General features: G+C 41.6%; 1 protein-coding gene across 4 annotated transcripts in view; it reads left to right on the plus strand.

Annotated features, from left to right (window-relative positions):
* Positions 1 to 25707, plus strand: part of rgmb (repulsive guidance molecule BMP co-receptor b) — a 211633-nt gene that overhangs the window by 121985 nt on the left and 63941 nt on the right. Inside the window, exons 3-4 of one of the 4 annotated variants that reach the window (XM_063068595.1) lie at positions 12832 to 12897; positions 12998 to 13290. The exons of 2 other annotated variants lie outside the window; for them this stretch is intronic. The gene's annotated coding sequence lies outside the window, so the exon portion shown is untranslated. Of the gene's footprint in view, positions 1 to 12831; positions 12898 to 12985; positions 13291 to 25707 lie in introns of those variants that run through there. One more of the 4 variants, XM_063068597.1, reaches the window with a different exon arrangement.

Consider the following 25707-nt stretch of genomic DNA (forward strand, 5'->3'; position numbering starts at 1 on the left):
GTGATTTCTCGTATATGCAGATTTAGAATCAGCTTTATTATCACTGACATATTTTGGGAAATTTGTTTGTTTTGTGGCAGCAGTAAGAAATATAAAAATAAATTAAATAGTGTAAAAAAAGAGCCAAATATTGATGCATTTTTATGGGTTCTTGGAATGTATGAAAATTTGAATGCAGAGGGGAAGAATCTGTTCCATTTTGAGCATGCTGTGTTGGCGCCAGAATGTGTCACGATACATGCTGGCTATCCCCAGCACATCCTAGGATGCATTGGTTATTAATGCAAACAACACATTTCACTGTGTATGTTGGTGTAGATGTGATAAATGAATCTGCATCTAAAATGTTGAGTGTGCATCCTCGTTCTGATTTTCTTTGACAATTTCAACTTATTCAGTTGATTCCTTCCCTCGAAGGCAAAGCTAAGTATTTCTGTAAACTCAAAGCTTTCACAACCTGGTCAAATACCCCCAATCCCCTCGTGAACACTGCCTCAGCCCTAACAGTGACCACTTTCTCTCTCTTATTTACAGGCAGAGAGTAGACGCAGATTGGAGTGCTGCTGGTTATTTTTATTAATGATCTGAGATCAATCAATACAAGGTTAATAACATATTCTGGTTTCTGTTGTTTGTATGTTGTTGGTTGGATTTTATCTATATCATTGATAGATTTGGAATGTCACTGTGATAGAAACAATAGGATCAATAAGTCACATTAAATGTAGAGAGAATAAACAAAATGTCTTAACCCTATTTGATGTCTTCTATTTCATTTTCAGTTAAATACTGTATATAATAGCATCATTTGTACCAAAATATTTACTGTCATCAATGACAGATTATCTGGGCGCCACGGTAGTGTAGTGGTTAGTGCAACACTACTGCAGCTCAGGGCAGTTCAGAGTTCAATTCTGGGGCTGTCTGTAAAGAATTTTGTGTGTTTCTCCTGCCCGCGTATGTGTCTCCTCCAGGTGTTCTGGGTTTCTTCTACAGTCCAAAGAAGTACAGGTTCAAAGTTAATTGCTCATTGTAAATTGTCCTGTGATTAGGCTAGTGTTAAATAGGTGGGTTGTTGGGGTGACGGGGTGGTGCAGTTCATTCGCTCAAAAGAGCCTGTTCTGTGCTATACAGTATCTCTCTAAATAAATAAATCAATCATATTGTTGTTTGTTATCTTCTGAGATAGCTGCCTTATTTTCTTTGTAGCAACAATGAGTGCACTTCAGCTTTGCTGTAAAATGCTTTGACGTGTTCTGAGGCAATGAAAGGAATGCTGCTGGATCTTTCTTCCTTTCTGCTTCTATTCCTGTTATATACAGTCACTGGACTATGTACATTGAAGGCTCGGTAATATGTGCAATTATACTAACCTTGCTCCTAGGAAACTATCCTAGCTTTGCTGTATCGAGGATTAAGAGGCTCAAATTGCTGCTGCACTTAATGTCTTCACAGTAATTCAGCCCTCCAGATTCAGAACATGATCAAACAGTGATATCCACACGTTCAGCTTTAACAGCTCTGACCACTCGCACCTTGTGTATGCAGCGATGATCTATATCAAAGCCAAAATCCAACCAGGAGCGAATGAAGGATAAGAAAAATTGTGTTAATTACAAACCGGTCGATTTATCCCAAAGGCCAGAGTCCTTTCCAAACAAGGTGTTGCAGTTACTGTGAAAACAATATCTCAGTTATAAGGTGAAGCATTATATTTTTGGCAGTGAAAAAGAAATTCAAAGGAAGACTGATGTACTGCTATTATTTCAAAGTTACTTAGTTATTTGCTTAATTAAATGAATACAAAGTATTTTTAAACAACATTAGTGCTCGCCCAGTGTTTACCCCCTCAGCATTGGCTAAATTAAATATAACCAAGGATTTCTTGACCACAATTTAACAACAACTTAAACTTTACAAGATGTGCTTGGACAATTATAACAAAATAGACATTTGAAGTGAGCAGATGTTTTGTGTGTTTCATCACGTATAATCTTCTGTTTAATTACATCATTGACCCAGCAATAACATCGTTTCACAAAGCTTCCTCTTGTAGCTTTTGATTTATAAGTCAACAAAAGCAGCATTCTTCACCCTTTCACCTGCTGATGGCCACCAACAAACCGTCTTCAGGGGACCAGTTAGTGGGAATATTTCACTGCTATTTTTTTACAACTCCCAGCTTCAACCACCAAACTGAATGCTTTTACTACTCAAGACTTGTTAATTGGGAGTAGTAGTAATTTTTTATTTCATTTATTTAAAAGTACCGTGCAACTCACCGATTTAACCCTACCTAATCACAGCAATTTACAATGACCAATTAACCTACTAAGTGGTTGGTCTATGGGCTGTGGGAGGAAACGAGCACCTGGAGGAAAAACACACACACACACACACACACACACACACACACAACGTACAAGCTAAACTCCACTGCCCCAAACTGTACTAGCATCGTACTGCCGTGGCGCCAATAGTTGAAACCATTGGTCTATTTTGGTTTATTTCATACAACATTATACATAAAACAAAAATTCAGAGTACATTCAAAGTAAATTTATTGTCAGAGTACATATATATCACCATATACAACCCTGAGATTCAGTTTTATGCGGGTGTTCACAGTAAATACTAAGAAATGCAATAGAATCAATGAAAAACTACATACAAAGGCGGACAAGCAACTAATGTGCATAAGACAACAAATTTTGCAAATACAAAAAAAGCCAAAAAAAAGTAATAAATATTGATAGCGTGAGTTGTAGAATCCTTGAAAGTGAGTCCATAGGTTGTGGAATCAGTTCAGAGTTGAGGTGAGTGAAGTTACCCACGTTGGTTCAGGAGCCTGATGGTTGAAGAGTGATAACTGTTCCTGAGCCTGGTGGTTCCACTACCTCCTGCTGATGGTAATAGCAAGAAGAGAGCATGGCCTGGGTGGTGGGTGTCCAACATTGCATGCTGTTGATCATAAGAATACAAAACCTATTAATAATAACTCTTTCTATTGTGTGGCAGCTGTAGCCTGATGCTACCTTTTGCACAGTACTATAGTAATCTTACGTATTATTACAGCAAAAATAAACAAATTCCATGATACAGGTGAGTGATGATAATCCTGATTCAGATATGTGTCCCGTTTGCGCAGTGAGAGCGGGAAGGGGGCAGGGAGAGGGGAATCATGTTTGGGAAAGGGGAAGAGAGTGGGAGAAAGCAGAAAGCACCAGAGAGACCTTTTGTAATGATCAATAAACCGATTGTAATCAAACGACTTTTCCTCATGTCTCAGGGCTGGGTGTGTCTGCATCCGCATCACCACCCCCCCCCCGCCCTGACACTCCTGCTCTGCTACCTGTCCCACACCCCTACCATGATGCTCCACCTTTGCCATTTCCAACATCCTTTGCTCCCACTAGATTTACAAACTTGCCCTCTGTTCCATGTTGACAAATACATAGTCTAAGGCATATATAGCTGTACCTCATATTAGAATTGAATTTATCATCACTCACCACATATGTCAAGAATTTTTAAGTACAGTGCAATATATAACATTACGATAGCCCTGTGCAAAAGTCTCAGGTACCCTGGCTATACCCTGGCCTAAGACTTTTGCACAGTACTGTTGTTATGTTGGTGTTTCCCACACTCCTCTAAGCCTACCTGTAAGTTTTCAAAGAACTACCAAATACTAAAGAAAAGTTAGTGTAAAATCTAAAAGAAATCAGAATCAGGTTTAATATCACCAGCATATGTTGTGAAATTTGTTAATTTTGCATCAGCAGTACAATGTAATACATAATAAATATAGGAAAAAATCTGAATTACAGTAAATATATATTAAATAGTTAAAATAAGTAGTGCAGAAACAGAAATAATATAAAAACATTATATTATAAATAGTGTTTATATTTATATTATAATAAACAGTGTTCAGGGGTTCAATGTCCATTTTGGAATCAGATGGCAGAGGGGAAGAAGCTGTTCCTGAATCACTCAGTGTGTGCCTTCTGGCTTCTGTACCTCCTTACTGACGGTCACAGTCAGATAAAAAATGAGATGATTCCTCTTCTCCTGGTGACCACGTGGGTTTTTTCTGGGTGCTTGGGTTTCCTTCCACATTCTACAGACATACGGTATTGGAGGTTAATTGGACACATGGGTGTAATTGGGTGGTACGGGCTCATTGGGGTGGGAGGGCCCGTAACCATCCTGTATCTCTAAATACGTACTAAAATTATTGGTTCCCTAATCTGCTGGCTACATATATCTCTACAAATATATATCTACAGAATTGTATTGTTTTTAGCGAGTTTATGTAATATTTAGCAATTTAAGTTTATACTTTAATGAATTGTAATCTCTGGGATATTGGATGTTGGCACATGTGGCAGCATTTGTTCTAATGTATGCACATAGTTATGTAACTGGTTAAAAATGTACTTTTTTTTTGATTGGACGTCCTTAACTGCTACGGAGCGGAAAAGTACTTGAAAACCAATTGCATGCATAAGGGTCCTATTTATGGTGACGACATAAATGAATTAATAATTTAGAATAGTGATGTTACTTGATGGAAGGTGTTGTCCATATTATTGGGGGAACCTTCTTCAATACTTTATGAAACATCATCTAAGATGAGATCTTGATTTAATCGCCTTCATTAATGACATTTTCTGTCAGAGAGTCGCAATAATAATATTACAGTATTTAAAACATATTAACCTAGTATTTAAACCATTTTAAGTGCCCACAGTGGTGAATAAAGACAGAAAGTATTGTGTTTTTGTAACTATACAGCCACTCTGAAAGCTCCATAATATGATGCAAAGTGGGAATATCAAGTAGATCGCACATCCTGTCACTAAATGGAAGTTCTAGCTGTATATTAACCTAAAAATTACTCCTTAAAATAGTCATTGAAGTATACATCACTGGAAGCACCGTAAGAAGAATTGAAATATTATAAATGCATAAAGAAGAAAAAACAACTACATAACTCCTTTTCATTGCCCTATTATTTTCTCCAAGCCTAGGATCCACAAGAAGTTCATGACACTTTTAAGAGTGAAGTTTTCGAATAAGATGGTTGTATAGAAGTTTTATTCGCAATATATTTGTATCCTGTGGACAGGAATCTTTACGTTGTAGATTGGAAGGGGTGTGAAATAGGTGGGAGAGAATGCCACACTTGCACTGAGCGAGGCTGTTCTGAGGCTTCATCTAGTAAGGCATAAGAACATAGGAACAGGAGCCGTCGAGCCTGCTCCACCATTTAGCAAGATCATGGCTGATCTGACCATGGGCTCATCTCCACCTACTTGCCTTTTCCCCATAACCCTTAGTTCCCCTACTATGCAAAAACCTATCCAACCCTGCTTCATTGGGCAGAGAATTCCACAAATACACCACTCTCTGGGAAAAGCAGTTCATCCTCATCTCCGTCCTAAATTTACTCCCCCGAATCTTGAGGCGATATGGCTAGAGTTTAGGAATAAGAATGGTTCACTGTGATCAGATTATACTACAGGCCTCCCTATACCCAGCAAGAAATCGAGGAGCAGGTATGTAGGCAGATTATGGAAGGATATAAGATCGACAGAATAATCAAAGTGGGTGGCTTTAATTTCCCCAATATTGACTGAGACTCCCTTGGTTGCAGAGGATTAGAAGGGGCAAAATTTGTTAGTCACATCAAAGGAAGTTTCTAACCACAGAAGGAGCCACCTTATATTGGGAATTGAGCATGATTAGATGATCTGTGTTTCAGTGGGGGAACATTTTGGGATCATAATTCCCTAAGTTTTCAGATAGTTACTGATAAAAAGTGGACTTCAGAAAGTGCTAAACTGGGGAAAGGCTAATTACAACAGTTTAGACCGGGGGTTCCCAACGTGGAGTCCATGACATAAAAAATATTGGGAACCCCTGGTTTGGGCAATAGTTTATGACAGAAAGGCCAATTACAGCAGGACCTGGGGACTGTGCAAAGAAATGGGATTAGCTAGGTCATAGTTGACACAGACATGGTGGTGTGAAGGGCCCATTACTATGTTGCAAGTTCTGGTATCAGAGTAACGCCAACATGTCCACTGAAGATCTACTCATTTATAAACAGAACCTTTTGCATGCGAAATCGAGGCAAAGCAAAATGCCTATGTTTGCTAATTTCCCTGTGAGGAATTTTAATCAAGAAGCAAGTATCAAATGTGCTGTTTTGATGATGGTGTTCCACCCCCTTGAGCTAGCAGAGGAAGTCATCCGTGGCATTACCCTACTCTTGCCTGATATAATCACGGAGATGAGTCAGTAAAAGCTATCCAATTTGCTAATGATGTAAGCTTTGATAGCGAGTACCACAGCGGCCGGTAAATAGTGTGAATACTTCAGTAATGAATTATAGATGACCATCAAAGCTCTGAAGGTTTCTAGGAAAGAATGAGCAAACGGGAAGTGCTGAACTTGATTTGGAGTAGGAAATTGTATGTTGTTGCTACATAAGCAGTGAGGAAAAACCTGGAGTGTACATTTGAAGCATGATAGGGAACATGAGAAAATGTTGAGGGAATGTAATTTGTTGACCATAATAAGTTACGTGGCTCTTCAGTAATATTGAAGAACATCTGATACAAAGGACATAGAGTTACAACTCTTGGCATGTTAAAACTTTTGTTTACTGTCACTGACATATGGAATGAAATGTGTTGCTTTGCAGCTGCGGTACCATGTAATACATAAAAAATGCTATAAATTACAATAAGAAATATGTAAGTTACAAATCAAAAATATATTTAAAAAATACATAGTGCAAAAAAGAGAGCAGAATAGTGTGATAGTAGTCATGGGTTCAGAAATCTGATAGCGGATGGGGGAAACTCACATGTAAGATGGTGTTGCATGCGCGCTCTGAACCAATTTTGTACTGTCTTCCCCAAAAACGTAATAATGTCATGTGATGCTCAACTCTGTACGTGTGTGTGCGTGTGTAATTAAACAGATCTTGTGCCTTTTTGGCTATCTCCCTCACCCTTGCACGGTGGGCAGAGAAGTTCACTCAGACCACATTCCCAGAGTTGGGGATGGTAAAGATAATTGGGGACGTAGGTAGATGAGCAGGGCGGGAAAGTCAGGATCAGGGCAGCGCTGAGGAACAGCTCACGTCAGGATTAGTCGGAGTGGGAGGTGCATGCCAGTTGGGTTGGGGTTTGGAGATCAGTTTATGGGACAGGACAAAGGGGCAGTGAGTCAGCATAGTGACTGGATTCAGTAGTGTCTGGGATCAGGGGTATGTAGAGAGGTCTGTAACCTAATGTGCTTTGCAGGCTACTACCAGAGGATATCCGTTTAAGATGACTAGAGGCATCTATCTATCGATTTATTTATTTAGAAATAAATAAGGTGCTCCTCCCCAGCAAGCCCCGATTCAACCCAAGCCTAATCACAGGACAATTTATAATGACCAGTAAACCTACTAACTGGTACGTATTTGGACTGTGGGAGGAAACCAGAGCACCCGGAGGAAACCCATGCATTCCACGGGAAGAACATATAACCTCCTTACAGACGGCGTTGGAATTGAACTCTGATTTCTGGAATACACCGAGCTGTAGCAGTGTTGCTCTGACCACTATGCCACTTTAGGGGAGATGTTAGAGGGGGTGTTTTTTTTTTCACACAGAGAGTGGTAGACGCTGAGAACACACTGCTGGACTGTGATAGTGGTAGATACAATAGGGAATTTAAGTGATTTAGATAGGACATGGATGAAAAAAAAATGGAGTGCTATGGGCAGCGTACGAGGGAAGGGTTAGATTGATCACGGAGTAGGTCTACATAGGTCAGCACAACATTGTGGAATGAGGGATCTGCACTGTGCTGTAGTGTTCTGTGGTCTAATTTCTATATTCTTTCAGAAAGCAGTTAAGATCAATCACATTGACCTTGAAGATACAACATGCTAAGTGGTCCTCCTGGCCAACGAGCCCGTGTTACCTAATTACACCCATGTGACCAATTGACCTTCTAACCTGTACGTCTTTGGAATGTGGGAGGAAACTGGGACACTTGGAGCAAACCCATGCGGTCTTGGGGGGAATGTACAAACTCCTTACAGACAGTGGCAGAATTGAACCTGGGTCACTGGCACTGTAGTAGTGTGACGCCAACAGCTAGGCTACTGTTGCTACCCCAAACTGTTCTACGTTCTATATGCTTGAACCGATCGGAGATCGTTTGGAATGGCGTTCATCGAAAGGGTGTTAAGTGTTGGAATGTTCAAATAATGAGTGAACTCAAAAAAAAATTACTTTAGAGGAGAGTCTAAGTTAATGGAAGCTTCAGGCTTTTTAGCATCAGAGGAAGTAAAATCGCCTCCATTTTGACTAACAAATTCCAGTTCAGGCCGGCTCAGAGATAAATGCTGAAAGATATCAAAATCTCATTTGCACACCGTTTGGTATGCAGTACAGTGCATCTTCCTTAAGCATATACATCAGACTCACAGAGGACCGCCTGATAGGAGGGGAGAGAGGGGTCTACCTCTCAAGGACTCAATCACTTAACGTGCAGTTCCCGCCACTGTTTGTATGCTCTCCTCGTGACCACTTGGGTTTCCTCTAGGTACTCCGGTTTCCGCGCACAAACGTACCGGTTGGCAGGTTAATCGGTCATTGTAAATTGTCCTGTGACTAGGCTAGGGTTTAATCGGGGTTCGCTGGCTGGCACGGCGTGGTAGACCGCGCTGTATCTCAATAAATAAATAAATAATGTTGCAGTGTGTAATTGAATTTCTTGGTGAAGGAGTTAGAAATGTGCATTCTTCTAACCACCTGAAGAAAGGATATTGTATAAGAAACTGAATGTTGAAGTAAGTAGGAATATGATGAAATGGGAACAAGATAGAATTGAAGCAGAACCTACGTTATCAAAGATGATAAGAGTATTGCCATTCACTATCTGAATATCAAATGAGTTTGGGCATGCAAATTAGCCTTTCCCAATTCGCCAAGGGCATCTGAAAACAAGTAGAAAAGGTAAGAATCTGAATTAAAATGTTTTGGTGAATAGAATGATAGCAGACCAGTTAATAGAACATGCATTTGAAAGAAGCATGGTCACAACAGGGAAGTGGCAATATTGTTCCTGTGTAAGATTGCAGGCTAAAAGGCCTTAGCAAAGAAATTCCATCTTTCACTAACCCACCAAGTTGACAATATTGGTACAAGGAGATTTCAGATAACCCTGTGACATCCCCTGTCTGCTATTTCACTGGGGATGTGGAAATATCTGGACACTGGCATGTTATGCTTCTCTTACCCGCACTTGTTACTGCCTTAATTGCACATCTCAGTTCTTTCTTTCATCAGCAATAATGATTTCGCTTGCTAACGATCTGGAAAAGTTTCTCAATGCCATTTACTTTGGCTTGTATTAATATTGCAGGCGAGGAATGTTAAACACTAGCTGACCCCAAGACAGGGCTGAGAATGAAACAGAATACCTTGTCTGTTTAGTATGAGTGTTTGAGTTAGCTGTTCTGACAGACACTTTAGTCCAATCGTCCTCATGAATAACACACACAAAATGCTGGAGGGACGCAGCAGGTCAGGCAGCATCTATGGAAAGGAATAAAGAGTCAATGTTTTGGTCCAAGATCCTTTATCGGGACTGGAAAGGATGGGCAAAGAAGCCAGGATAAGAAGGTGGAAGGAGGGAGAAGTGGTACAAGATGACAGGTGGTAGGTGAGTAGCTAGAAAGTAGGTAGCTGGAGGAGAGGGGATGAAGTGAGAAGCTGGGAGGTGATAGATAGAAGAGGTAAAGGGATGCAGAAGAAGGAATTTGATAGAAGAGAAGAGTTGCTAGATTAATTTCAAGTTTTTAGCAAAGGGAAGATTGAGACACGTGGCTGGATCTAACACAGAGGTTGCAGAGGTGACAGTAGGTGGCAACCTCCAGTGTTGAGGTTTGGCAGCCTGTTATTTACTTGCTGTTGACTGCTGCAACTTTGCTAACCAGTGAGACTGGTGAAGGTGGTCTGGTTTCTATGAGCTGTGTGAGGTGGAGATTTTGCTGAAGGTTGTCCAATGAAAACACGGGACCAAAGTGTAACGGAGAGTCCACTGTGATCCAGAGAAAATTGATCTGCATGTAATGACAATGGTAGTAGTAATAGTGTAATCACTCAAGCGAGTATGATGTTCTCCGAAGGGCCTGTCTAATGGTGGGTCGCAATATTCCCTCTAATTTGTATCGACCAGTGTGCGCAAAAATCTTGTGCTGTTATTTTTTTGCCCAGTGACAACAATGTGTGAGCACTGAATTTTATATATAGAGATAATAATTTTAACAGCTAGCAAAACAGTGCCATTAAGAACTTTGATCTTCTCTGGGTTTGATTGTTTTCGCTCTCATTCATCTGCACTCTCACAATACGTACATTGCAGGCTTGTAGTGGGTAATGAAGGATTTTATCACTGCAGCTTTGGCAAACCGTCCGTATGAAACTTGTTTGCTAAATGATGCTTTAAAAATACAAATTTCTAAATATCCCTCCACTTCATCCCACTTGCAAATTCTCCAGCAACTTTTGCATCGCGACCTTACAAGTCGGTTCTCTATTGTACATAAATATTTTTTGTAGCTGCATATTCCTGACCTCATGAGCTTTTGGTGTAGCAGTGTCTACTGTTTCATTAAGGCATTCCGCTTTAAATGAACTAATAGTTCTCCTGTGCTTCGCGTCCTTTGCTACTTTGGAATTCAACATAGTTAATCAATAATTTCTTCAACTAAAGCAGTATAAGTAAGCTCGTTCTAAAATCTGCAGAGAAATCATCATAAACTCCAGGTTGTCAACGTTGTCCACATCAGATACTGGAAAAGGAAATGTGATTGTGTACGATCGTAAAATATACTTAACATGCCAACGAGGCAGAGGGTAGCAACCTTTCATGTCCAGTTTAAGTTCCTTTGTGCACTGGTAGCAAAAGATGTGTGTGCATGCACACACGCAAACCTTAGAGGGAGCATTGGTGGGTCCTCAGGAAGTTGTAGGGGCTGATCCAGGATACCTATGTCTGGGATGCTAGGATGGATTCCCTTAATGGAAAATGCCAGTATGTGACCTTGTTTAATATGGGGAGGCTGATGTACAGGCAGCCACTACATTGTCCTTGACAGATCAGGGTCAGAGTCCAATGATGTGGAGTGCAAGATGATTGAGAACCCTTCACTGCTGTAGCCGACCTCCACCTTCACTACTGTTGTGAGGAGTCCTCATCTTCCACCAACTCCACCGTTGATTTTTTGGTTGGATTGCTCTTCGTCTGGAATCTCCCCTTTGAACTTACTGCCATAGCTGACCCTACCAGGAACTAAGTGCCAGATGACTAAACTCCAGAGAGTATCGCTGTCAGGATGTCAGAGACTCCCAAGCCTTGCCACCACAACAAGATGATAATCCTTGGAGAAAACTGATGATAGCAGCACCGATTAATGCAGTATAATAGCAACAGAGAGCACTGTGGTCCGTGATGGGTGAAACTCCAGAGAACTGGCCCAAATTACAGAGTTGAGGATCACACAAGATCAAGATTTTACATGTGCCACCAAGAGTAGAGTAATAACTATGGAAAGAAGAGGAAGGCAGCAATGGAAACATTTGGCACTAATGAAATAGAAACAGTATTTCAGATCAAAGTTCTTTTCTAACCTAAAGAGAAAAAATACATATAAATTCTCTCAGGAGGAAGATGACATAATAATGCCCTTCACCTCTGGTTACTTTTCAATATAAAAACATTGGCTAATTCTGAACCTAAATATTCTTGTTGTTAGACAGAAGTTTTATAAATTCTGCTATATGGCTGCTGTTGGGGAGAATGTGAAGTATCCACAACATATTTATCCTTCTTTTTCTTGGATATTCCATACTGAAATGGCCTGAGTGTATCACTTTTGGATATAACCATTTGTGTCTGGTATCATTGGAAGCATCTCACTTCCTATCTAACATTCTGAATCTGAGATTGGGCTAACTTTATTGTATAGCATTTCTAAGAACGAATGAAAACAGATTTATAAGGTTCAAAATTCCTGCAATCTGGTGGGGAGGGGAGTGATTTTTCTTGGAAATAAAAGCTAAGTGGCTTTGGTGTTCATCATAAGACAGTAGTTACTCATCAACTGGTTTGAGTTGTGCACTCACCTTATAAATAACATTGCTCAAAAGCTTTATGAGAAGGTATAACTTTAAAAAAAAATCCCATGCTTATTTAATTTTGTATGAAATATAGGGATCTGTGACTCTTTTGACAGTAGGATGTTGTTTAAGTGCAGAAGACTCACTTTATAACCTGCTAGGAATTTTCAGCTGCTGATAATAAATTTCTTTTGAATCACTTTGGAAGCCATGCGCTGAAAATGATACCTACCTTTACAAATCATTGTTGCACTGACAACTCATTGGTTCAATTTCTTAAAGGCTTTTAGTTTCCAAATAGGCTTCAGTTTGAATCGTTAGACTTCCCTGTCTTGATTTTCTCTGCTAGCAGAGGATAATGATTTTTTTTTATGTGGACTACGAGAAATGCCATTAAACTATCCATAATCTGCTTCATTATTTAGTTGGCATTCAGTTTTCATCCATGATTCTTTCTCTGAACTGCAAGAATTTACAATTCTCTGGCTTCAATGCATCAGCTCAATTTCTCTCTCTGCCCACTTAAAACCAGCTTAAGTGCACTATCCCAAGTGCTAAGAGTGGATCAATTTTATGTGTAGGCTGGAGTGTTAGAAGTACAATACCCAACAGTTGTTTTCTCCCTGTCTAGATGATGGCTTGTTCATTCAAACATGAAGCTGAATTACATCGATAGAATAAGCAGTTCACACCAGAAGTAAGTAATCTAACATTTTGTTCAAGTTGACATTTTTCACAGGGGCTACACTGTCAAAAAAAACCTCAGTTTATTTGTTTATTTATTTATTTTTATTTAGAGAACCAGCACAGTGACAGGCCCTCTTGGCCCAATAAGCCCAATTACACCATCAGAACCAATTAACCTACTCTCCCGTACATTTTTGGAATGCGGGAGGAAACCAGGACACGCAAGGAAACCTACGTGGTCAAGGGGAAATCATACGTACTTCTTACAGACAGTGTCGGAAATTGAACCTGGGTCACTGGCACTGTGAAGCGTTACGCTAACCTCTACATTGCCATGTCACTCCGGAGGCTCTACAAAGATCAATGAACTGTCTTGCAGCACTGAGATAAGATATGCCATTAAGTAAGTTGTTCTTTTAAGTTATTTCTTTACAGTTACTGAAACAAAACTTTACTATAGCTGGGGAGTTGTCCAATGAATACGTAATTAATGGACACAATTAATGTTTCCTTGTGGTTTTACACCCTGATTGGAACAAGTTAACTATCGTGCAAGTGTCAATGTACAGTTACCAAATAAATCTACTTCTTTGTGTGACTTATTATTACAGGGTCCAACTGCAGAGAAATTCATTCCATCACAAATGTATTATTTATCCCAGATTAATTCTGGTAAAAGGGAAGCTGGTGTCTTAACAAACTGATTGTTAATATGTACTATCAAGTGTTGAGGCAGAATACCTAAGAGATGCTGACCGAATTATTTTTTCCATGCCTGGAGAGATGCATTAAACTAGGAGCACACGCTGAGCCAACACACGTTTTGTGTAAGGCCACCCCACTGTGAAAGGCAGGTGAGAGCCAAGATGTTGTGTTGTGCCCTCAATGTACAATGTGCACCAAGACCTTTTCCTTAGCTTGCAAGTTAGCGGAAGGCAAGTATTCCACCTCTGAGCATGCAGTGGGATGCAAGATGTGTGACGGATGTAGGAAAGATATGGGAGAAGAGAAAATCAGCAATGGAATGGTGGTGTAGCAGCTGATAATGGGCGGTGTGAGCTAATCTCGGGGTTATCTGTCTATTTATTAATTCATTTAGCGATTCAGTGTGAAGTAGGCCCTTAGGGCTAGCAACCACCCTATCAACCTCCAACAAACCCAATTAACCCTAAATTAATCGTGGAACAATTTACAATGACCAATTAAACTACCTGGTGCTTCTTTGGACTCTGGGAAGAAACCGGATCACCTGGAGAAAACCCACACATTCCACGGGGAGGACGTACAGACTCCTTACAATTGAACTCCAAACTCCAGAAGGCTAATTGTCATGATGCCTATCTTTTTTCTTTGTGAAGATAAGCTATTAAGTTTATTATTTACAGTTTTTTAAAATGAACATGAGCAATTATCTCTTACTATGTTTTCTGCATGAAAAAAGAACCTTTATTTATATAGACAGTTCCAAAATATGCTAAGGTGCTTTATATGCGATGAGGAACCTTAAAAGGTAGTCATTATTGTTAGAAAGTGAACAGTACAGTACAGGCTCTACGGCACACTATGTGTGCTGACCATTTAACCTACTACAGGGTCTATCTAACTCGTTCCTCCCACATAGCACTCTATTTTTCTATCATCCATGTGCCTATTTAAGACTCTTGTTTTTTTTTAATTTATTTTTTTTTTATTGAATTTCATCATCAAACAAACATTTCCATAAGATGTATTTCAGATACTGTACATATATATCATATAATCATATTTGTCACAAATCTCCACATAATATTTACCTGAGGTATACACTTACAGAAAGGAGAGGAAAGAAGGAACAATGAAAAGAAGAAAACTATGTACAAAGTAGGGAGTGATCTTTTTTTTTACAACATACTCATTGACTTGTGAGAATAAAATCAGGCCAATGAGGTCCCTAATGTATCTGTCTCTACCACCACCCCGATAGTGTGTTCCATGCACTTACCATTCTCTATATTTTTAAAAAAAACTACCTCTAATATCTCCCCTATACTATAATTATGCTGACTAGGATTAGTCAATACCGCCCTGGGAGAAAGCTGCTGGCTGTCTACTCCATCTATGTCTCTTATCATCCAATACATCTCTATCAAGTCACCTCTCATCCTCCTTCACTCCAAAGAGAAAAGCCCCAGCGCTCAACCTTTCTTCATAAAACGTGTTCTCTAATCCAGATAGCATCCTAGCAAATCTCCTCTGCACCCTTCTAAAGCTTTTCCCTCCTTATAATGAGGTGGCCAGAAATGAACACAGTATTCCAAGTGGGATCTAACCAGAGCTTTATAGAGCTGTAACATCACCTCATGGCTCTTGAAATCAAGGCCAACACACCATATGCCTTCTTAACAACCCTATCAACTAGTGTGGCAACTTTAATAGATCTATGATCACGGACCCCAAGCTCTCTCAGTTCCTCAACACTGCTAAGAATCCTGCCAATAACAAGTATTCTGCCTTTGAATTCAACCATCCAAAGTGAACTCTTATCTATCAATTCTCAGCCCCGTTCTGCACCTTGCCATTGTCCTGTTGTAACCTCTGATAGCCTTCTATACTATTCACAGTTCCATTGACCATTGTGTCATCTGCAAGCTTACTAACCTAAACCTCCACTTCCTCATCCAAGTCTTTTATGGAAATCACAAAGAGCAGGAGTCCCAGAACAGACACCTGCAGAATGCAACTGATCACGGACCTCCAAGCAGAATACACTCCATCTACAACTACCCTCTGTCTTCTATGGGCAAGCCAGTTCTGAATCCACACAGCCAAGTTTCCCTGAATCCCATGCCTCCTAGACTTTCTGAGTGAGCCTACCATGGGGAACTTTATCCAAAATCTTTCTAAGATAATGAAGATGGCACCAGTGAAACTCCACAATGTTCTGTGGGCCACTTACAATTTACTGAGTATGCCTACAAGAAATGAATCTCAGAGTTGTATATAGTGACATATATGTATTTTAATAATACGTTTACTTTGAACTAAAATCCATATATACCACATCTACTACTCTACCTTCATCAATTTGCTTTGTCACACCCTCAAAAAATTCAGTCAGGCTCATGAGTTATGACCTACTCCTCAGAAACCCATTCTGACTATCTCTAATCTTCCCCTCCCTTTCCCGTTTCACTTTCTGTAGGGATCCCTTGTGACTCCCTTGTCCACTCGACCCTCCCCCATTGATCCCCCGCCCTCCAGACAGTCCTCCACATCTGCACGGCATGAAGGAACTTTGAGGAACAAATTTCAGAAGCTCCATATACTGATTTGAAATTGAACTACGAAAAAAAATCGTAATTTAGGCAAATTGACAAATAGTGTAATAAACAGCCACTATGCAGCAAAAGGAGGATTTTGTCTTGCTTCTTTGCTTAAGGACCCGTATGAATTTTTTTAATTATAAATACTGCATTGCACTGCTAAAGAAGGCAAATGAATGCAGGTCACCAGAAACTATCCCCCAGATTGTTCACATTGACAAATGTACATCGTATTAACATTCCATATTTCTGTACTAAGTCATTGTACAATCAATATATAAGAAATATATTGCACAAAGAAATCTTGGGGCTGGGGGGTGGATCTCACTGAAACCTTTTGAATGTTGAAAGGCCTCAACAGTGTGGATGTGGAGAGGACGTTTCCTGTGTTGGGGGGACTCTAAGACCAGAGGACACAGCGTCAGACTAGAGGGATATCCATTTAGAATGGAGATGAGGGGGAATTCACCAGAGAGTAGTAAATATGTGGAACTCATTGCCACAGGAGGCTGTGGAGGCCAAGCCATTGGGTATATCTAAGGCACAGGTTGATAGATTCTTGATTGGTCAGGGCATGAAGGGACACGAGGAGAAGGCAAGAGATGGGGGCTGAGAGGGAAATGGATCAGACCTGATGAAATGATGGAGCAGATTCGATGGGCCAAGTGGCCTAATTCTCCTGGTATATGTGGGGCGGTATAGTAGCACAGTGGTTAGCACAACACTGTATAGTACCAGCGACCCGGGTTCAAATCCCAGTGCTAACTGTAAGGAATTTGTGCATTCCCCCCGTGACTGCATATGTTTCCTCCGGATGCTCTGCCAAAGATGTACCATTTGGTAGGTTGCAAATTGTCCCGTGACTTGGCTAGGGTTAAATTGGGGATTGCTCGGTGGTGCAGCTCGAAGCGTTGGACAGGCCTGTTCCATGCTGTATCTAAATAAGTATATACGTATGTATGTACATTGTACTGTATAAAGAGTGACAAAATGAAGGTGCTCTTAAATGGTGGATGTCGGTCTGGCAAAACCTCTACTGCGAAGGAACTCTGCGGGTCTGTAAAGCTCACCTGATTGCATGCTCTGAGTTGTGTCTTCCCTAGGGGAAGGACATACTGACTGTGCTAAATAGATTGTTCTTAGCGTTTTACCATCCCACCCCTCCCCCAGTGCAATACGGGTGGATTTCTAGTTGCAGTGCAGTTTCAGTATCCATATGGATAACATTTCCTTTGTGTTTCTGTGCACTCTGTGGCGCCTTCTCTCCATCAGTCAACACCGTAGCAATTACATAGCAATATGCACATTGACCCCAATTGACATCTTGTAATTCCACGGGTTTTTGGACAGTTAAATAGTTCCGAGATTTAAAAAAAATAATGTATTCTCTTCGGCCTTCCCTTCATCATTGAGTGATGATGTTTAGTACCAGTGACTGTTCTTAAAGTTTTGAAGGTTTGTTGAATTTTTTTTTTATTCATTCACACTTCTTGCATCTTTAAAGTGCAAACTTAAGAAGCACTGGGGCAGCATGGTGGCGTAGCAGTTTACTATCACTGACATATGTCGTGAAATTTGCTGTTTTGTACAGCAGTACAGTGCAAGACACGGAACATTACTGCAAGTTGCTGTGAGAAATAACAGTGCAAAAGAGGAATGGTGAGCTGGTGTTCATGGACCATTCAGAAATCTAATAGCGAAGGGGAAGAAGCCGTTGAGTTGTGCATCACAGGCCCTTGTACCTCCTCCCTGATGGTAGTAAGGAAGAGGGGGCATGTCCTGGATGGTGAGGGTCCTTAGTGATGGATGCCACCTCCTCGCCCTTGACGGTAGGGAGGCTTGTGCCCGCGATGGAGCCTACAAGCCTCTGCAGCCTCTTTCAATCCTGTGCATTGAAGCCTCCATAGAGTCAGAGTGCTTGCCAATAAAATAATGGAAGTCAAAAGCATTGCACAAGTCTGAAATAAAAACAGAAAATTCTGGAAGCATTCAGCAGAAAGGAAAGAGAAGTAGTTAACGTTTCAGATTGGATACCCTTCAGCAGAATTGAGAGGGGGGGGAGGTTATTTTTAGTAGCAGAAAAGCTGGCAGAGGAATGGTTAGAGCAAAGGGTCAGTGTCTGATAGAGTGAGAACTAATGACTTACAGTGGCAATTAAAAGCCCATTATGTCTTTTTGTCTGTGATATGCGTTGCTAATAGCAAAGCTTTGAGGCATGCCCAATAAAGCTGACTGCACTCATGGAAAGAAAAACCTGAGCCAAAATAATGAAAGGCGGGCTGATAAAGAGGGAGAGAAATGAGATTTCTAAAAGTGGAGAAGTTGATACTGACTGTGTTCCTTTGTTTCCAGAAATGAAATGTTAACTGTTGATCAGTAAAAGCTGTTCAAGAGGATTAAATAATCCTGGTGAGGGGGCCTTGGCCTGAATCATCGGCTATTCGTTCATTTTCATAGATGCTGCTTGACCCGATGTGTTCCTCCAGCATTTTGTAAGTGTGGCAAGTGATGAAGTTGGTTACATCTGTTTCTGTCAGAAGAATCCAGAACAAACAGACTGTGGTACTTAAATTTAGAATTAATTCATAGGAATGAAATTGCGAGGGGCAGCAAGGTAGCATTGTAGTTAGCACAATGCTTTACAGTACCAGAGACCTGGATTCAATTGGTGCCACTGTCTGCACGGAGTTTGAACATTCTCCCTGTGACTACCTGGGTTTCCTTTGGGTGCTCCAGTTGGTAGAAACATAGAAAACCTACAGCACAATACAGGCCCTTTGGCCCGCAAAGTTGTGCCGAACATGTCCCTACCTTAGAAGTTACTAGGCTTACCGAGAGCCCTCTATCTTACTAAGCTCCATGTACCTATCCAGGAGTCTCTTAAAAGACCCTATTGTATCCGCCTCCACCACTGTTGCCGGCAGCCCATTCCACACACTCACCACTCTCTGCATAAAAAAACTTACTCCTGACATCTCCTCTGTACCTACTCCCCAGCACCTTAAATCTGTGTCCTCTTGTGGCAACCATTTCAGCCCTGGGAAAAAGCCTCTGACTATCCACATGATCAATACCTTTCATCATCTTATACACATCTATCAGATCACCTCTCATCCTCCGTCACTCCAAGGATAAAAGACCAAGTTCACTTAACCTGTTTTCATAAGGCATGCTCCCCAATCCAGGCAACATCCTTGTAAATCTCCTCTGCACCCTTTCTGTGGTTTCCACATCCTTCCTGTAGTGAGGCAACCAGAACTGAGCACAGTACTCCAAGTAGGGCCTGACCAGGGTCCTATATAGCTGCAACATTACCTCTCGGCTCCTAAATTCAATTCCACGATTGATGAAGACCAATGCACCGTATGCCTTCTTAACCACAGAGTCAACCTGCGCAGCTGCTTTGAGCGTCCTATGAACTCAGACCCCAAGATCCCTCTGATCCTCCACACTGCCAAGAGTCTTACCATTAATACTATACTAGACAACAGGGTGACACTTTGAGAGAAGGGTAGTGCAGTCTGATGTGACCAGAATGTACATTAAATTTTCCTGAATGCTATTGTTATCGCTTTGCTTTGGAAACTGAAGTAGAAAACCTCAGTTTATTAAAGAAGAACGACACGTAGCAAAGCAAATAAAACTCCTCCTTGTTTAACGAAGGACAGTTTTGATGGCATCATTTCTGGTTTATCTGCCACCCTTGTGCCTCTCGTTGTCATACTGGAGACATACAGTCCTTTCATCCCGTTTCTTCATTTCTTCTGCTGTTTGTTCTTTGTCTCTGATCCTGGAAACGTGCATTTCTCAGCTCCTTTGTCTCTTCCTCTCTCCTCCTCCTGGTTTATTTTTGTCGTTCTGGAGATGTGCAGCCCTTTCATCCCCCATCTCTTCATCTCTTCTGCTGTGTGTTGTTTGTCTCTGATCCTGGAGACGTGCATGCCTCTCCTCCTCTGCCTTTTCTTCTCTCATCTTTTTTTGTCCTGACTCTTTGATCCTGGAGTCGTGCGGCCCTGGCCTCATCCGATTCTTGTTCTCTCCATCTCCTTGTTGCTTCCTGATGACGTTTGGCGCCATCTCTTGACCATAATATCCCCCTTCCCCTTCCATGCGGCATAATTAAGCTGACCATTTTTTTTTACCCTAATGCTGGATAGAAGATACGAAGCAGCAACACCAAAGGATGCTGATTATTCTTGATGATGTGGTTGGCACTCTCCTAAATGGACGTGATATAGTCACTGCTGTCCTTTGACTTCAGCAAAGGGTTTTATGTGTATCTCGAAGGACGTCATTACAATAAGATTTAATTATTTCTTATTGATGGGTGGCAGTTTGATCTGTCCCAATCCTGCACATGCTGATGGTGGTTAGCAGAATGTGACCCCCTCGAAATAGAGCTGCCCTGCACTTTTGCTCCAGTAGGTATCGCTACTGAGGCTGGCCGTGCGCATGTGTCGGGCTGTCACGTCCCAATTTCCGTGATGGCCGATCGGCTCTCGGGTGAAAGCGAGCCTGTTGATTTTTGGCAAATGAGCAATTTTATATGCATACATAACTCTGAACTTTGCCTGCATTCTGTACGTTAGTGCATTTTAAATAGATTTAGCCAAAAAAAGTGCTGCTGTAATGCACCGTTTGCGCTAATTGGAGGTCACAAACAAACAGACAGAGCATGAGAGTTTTAGTAGTATACAGATTCTGCCATCTTATTTGACCTACCAAAATGAACCTCCTCACACGTATCTGGATTGAACTCCATCTGCCACCTCTCAGCCCAGTTTTGCATCCTATCAATGTCCTGCTGTAACCTCTGACAGCCCTCCACACTATCCACAACACACCCAACCTTTGTGTCATCAGCAAACTTACTAACCCATCCCTCCACTTCTTCATCCAGGTCATCTATAAAAATCACAAAGAGAAGGGGTCCCCAAATAGATCCCTGAGGCACACCACTGGTCACCGACCTCCATGCAGAATATGACCCGTCTACAACCACTCTTTGCTTTCTGTGGGCAAGCCAGTTTGGTAGGTGGCCTATTCCGTGCTCTACCTGAATAAATAAATAAAAAGAAATTAGGAAACATCTCTCCATTGAAAAATGGTTTTCAGCAACACTAGAGACCACAGATGCCATAGTTTGAAGTGAAAAACAAACTGCTCGAGGAACTCAGCAGGTCAGACAGCGAATGTGGAGGCAAAGGGATCAATATTTCATTAGGACCCTACATGAGGATTGAGAGTGTTGAGGAGAAATGGCCAATAGAAAGAGATGAAAGGGAGGGGTGAGGCAGGGACTGGCTGCTGATAGGTGGAACCAGGATGATGATAGGTAGAGGGACCTGGCTAGGGGAGAGGAAAGGGTAGAGATGAGAGACAGTGTCTGGTGGGTGATAGGCAGGGACAGGAAAGATGGAGCCAGGTATGGCAGGGGAGGGTGAAGATAGATTCAGAGGATCAAAGGTGATAAGTGGAGACTCAAGAGGCTGCAAATGCTGGGATCTAATAAGTGAGGAGGATAAAAGTGAGCTAGATAAGAAAGAGAAGTTGGGTAGATGGAAACAGGAGAGAATGGGGAGAGACTAGAAACCCTGTGGGTTTAGTGTATGGGACATTGGCAGGTAGAATCAGAATCAGGTTTATTATGACTATCACACTGAATGTCGTGAAATTTGTGGTTTTGTGGAAGCATTACACTGCAGGACATAAAAATTGTTATAAGTTCCAAACATAAAATAAATCATGCAAAAGATGAATAGTGTGCATTTGTCCTCACCCTGGTGGTGGAGAAGGCTGAGGACTGAGAAGTGAGTATGGGAGTGGGAAACAGTGTTGTTATGGTCCCAGTGGCCATCTTGAGCTCGCAGGTGTTCTGGAAAATGTTTGCCTAGTCTAGACTTGGTCTCACTAATGTGGAGGAGGCCACACTGAGGGTACCAGATGCGGCAGAACAGGTTGGAGAAGATGTACATGAATCTTTGCCTGACCAAGAAGGGCTGCTTTACTCGCTGGATGGTGGTGAGGGATGAGCAGCCCAGGGATTCACGGAGGGAGTGGTCCCTGCAGAAAGCAGAAATGGGTGCAGGGAGGGGAAGGTGAGAATATTGGTGGGATCCCATTGCAGCTGACGGAAATGATGAAGGATGATGTGCTGGAATGCGGAGACTGGGAGGATGAAAGGCGAGGATCAAGGGAAACCTTACCTATTCTGTAAGGGGGGGTGGGGTGAGTGCAGAAGTCTGGGACTGGGGGGCTCCGTCGATGATAAGAGATCATTTCAGGTATCAGGGCATAGACAGCCTCATCTTGATGGGGTGGAGACAGAGAAACAGAGAAATGGATGGCATCCTTACGAGAGGCCAGATGGGAGGAGGTGTAATGATGGCTGCTTTGGAAAGGTTTTCTGTTTAACAGCACCGTCTGAGTCACTCTGAATATTGTGATTCTTCTCAAAAGTGATTTGATAAATGGTGAGACTTTCATGCGAACTACCTTCATTGTGTTCTTGTCCTCTCTCTGACAGCAGAAGGACCCACTGTATATATAAAAAAATAACCCCAGACATTCTAAACCATTTAGAGTGCACTCAAAGCCGAGAATATAACAGACAAAATCCAGCTTTTAAACTCTGTTGTACAGCTCCCAATGCCTTATTCTCTCTCAATCCAGTCCAGTAGATTTTCTGGATTTCAGCACCATAATAGGAGTTTAATGTCTCGATTATTCTGATTGATGGGAGCTCCTTAGGTTGGCTGCAAGACATGATATAGTGTGCTAATGAAACACACACACATGCAACTAGTTCAGAGCTCTCAGCTGGCTGATACAGGACTTTCTCAATCTGTCACAATTTGGCTGGTGCACAGCGTCCTGGCTGCCAGGAGGTACAACCTGTTGTTTCCGTGATTGCTGTCAGTCGTGGGAGATCCTTGCAGAAGTCCCATTATCCACCTTTTCCCCTGTTGTTCAGAGTAATTGGTATAGAATTTGCAACATGTCAACTATCCAGCAGAGTTACACCATGTTACAGCAGGAGATAGAAAAGGCGTGTTGGAAAGGCAATGTCATGATAATCGTTGGGGATTTTAACATGAAAGTGGATTGGGAAAACCAGGTCAGTGCTGGACCTAAAGAGAGAGAATTTGTAGAATTGTCTAAGGGATGGCTTTTTAGAACAGCTTGTCGTTGAGCCCACTAGGGGATCAGCTGTGCTAGATTGTGTGATCCGGAGGTGATAAGAGAGCTTAAGGTTAAGGAACCCATAGGGAACCGTGATCACAATATGATCGAGTTCGCATTGAAATTTGAGAGGGAAAAAAAATGAAATTTAATGTGTTGGTATTTCAGTGTAATTAATGAAATTGCAATGGCATGAGAGGGGAACTGGCCAAAGTTGGCTGGAAAGGGACGTTTGCGGGAAGGACAGCAGAGCAGCAATGTCTGGAGTTTCTGCAAAAAATGAGGGAAGTGCAAGACAGATATATTCCAAATAAGAAGAAATTTTCAAAGGGAAGAAGGATACTACCATGGCTGACAAGTGAAGTCAGAGCCAAAGTAAAAGCAAAAATGAGGGCATACAAGGAAGCCAGAGCTAGTGGGAAGATAGGGGATTGGGAAGCTTTCAAAAACTTGCAGAAGAAACTAAGAAGGTAATTTGGAAGGAAAAGATGAATTTTGAGAGAAAGCTGGCGATTAATATCAAAGAGGATACTGAAAGTTTTTTTAAGTATATAAGGGGTAAAAGAGAGTTGAGGGTAGATATAGGACCAATAGAAAATGACGTTTCTAACGAGAGACGCAGAGATGGCAGAGGAACTGAATGTCTATTTTGCATCAGGCTTCACAGTGGAAGAGATCTGCAGTATAACAGACATTCGAGTGTCAATGAAGTGAAGTTTGTGTGGTGAAAATTACAATTGAGAAGGTGCTCAGGAAGCTTAATAGTCTGAGGGTGGATAAATATCCTGGACCTGATGGAATGCACCCTCGGGTTCTGAAGGAAGTAGCTGGAGAGATTGCAGAAGCATTAACGATGATCTTTCAAGAATCAATAGATTCTGGTATTGTACTGGATGACTGGAAAATTGTAGATGTTACTCCTCTATTTAAGAAGGGTGGGAGGCAGCAGAAAGGAAACTATAGACCTGTTATCCTAACATCAGTGGTTGGGAAGTTGTTGGATTCAATTGTTAGGGATGAGATTACGGGGTACCTGGAGGCACATGACAAGATAGGCCAAAGCCAGCGTGCTTTCCTGAAAGGAAAATCCTGCCTGACAAACCTACTGCAATTCTTTGAGGAAATTACAAGCAGGGTGGACAAAGGAGATGCAGTAGACGTGGTGTACTTGGATTTTCAGAACGCCTTTGACAAGGTACCGCATATGAGGCTGCTTAGCAAGATAAGAGCCCATGGAATTACAGGGAAGTTACTGGCGTGGGTGGAACATTGGCTGGTTGGCAGAAAACAGAGTGGAAATAAAGGCTATATTCTGGCTGGCTGCCAGTTATCAGTGGCGTTCCACAGGGGTCGGTGTAGGGACCACTGCTTTTTACGATGTATGGCATTGATTTGGACTATGGGATTAATGGAGTTGTGGCTAAATTTCCCGATGATACAGAGATAGGTGGAGGAACGGGTAGTGTTGAGGAAATAGAGAGCCTGCAGAGAGACTTAAATAGCTTAGGGAAATGGGCAAAGAAGTGGCAAATGAATTACAATGTTGGAAAGTGTATGGTCATGCACTTTGGTGGAAGAAGTAAATGGGCAGACTATTATTTAGATGGGGAGAGAATTCAAAATACAGAGATGCAAAGGGACTTTGGAGTCCTTGTGCAAGATACCCTAAAGGTTAACTTTCAGGTTGAATCAATGGTGAAGAAGGCGAATGCAATGTTGGCATTCATTTATAGAGGTATAGAATATAAGAGCAGGGATGTGATGTTGAGGCCCTGTAAGGCACTCGTGAGACCACATTTGGAGTATTGTGTGCAGTTTTGGGCTCCTTATTTTAGAAAGGATATACTGACTTTGGAGAGGTTTCAGTGAAGATTCACGAGAATGATTCCAGGAATGAGAGGGTTACCATATGAGGAACGTCTGGCAGCTCTTGGGCTGTATTCCCTGGAGTTCAGGAGAATGAGGGAAGATCTCATAGAAACATTCCGAATGTTAAAACACCTGAACAGATTAGATATGGCAAAGTTATTTCCCATGGTAGGGGATTCTAGGACAAGAGGGCACAACATCAGGATTGATGGACGTCTTTTTAAAACTGAGATGCGGAGAAATTACCTTAGTCAGAGGGTAGTATTTCTGTGGAATTTTTTGTCATGAGCAACTGTGGAGGCCAAGTCATTGGGTGTATTTAAGGCAGAGATAGATAGGTTCTTAATTAGCCAGGGCATCAAAGGGTATGGGGTGAAAGCGGGAGTGGGGATGACTGGAAGAATTGGATCAGTCTATGTTTGAATGGCAAAGCAGACTTGATGGGCCGAATGGCCTACTTCTGCCCC

This window comes from Mobula hypostoma, chromosome 16, assembly GCF_963921235.1.
Source record: "Mobula hypostoma chromosome 16, sMobHyp1.1, whole genome shotgun sequence".
Lineage (NCBI taxonomy): Eukaryota > Metazoa > Chordata > Chondrichthyes > Myliobatiformes > Myliobatidae > Mobula > Mobula hypostoma.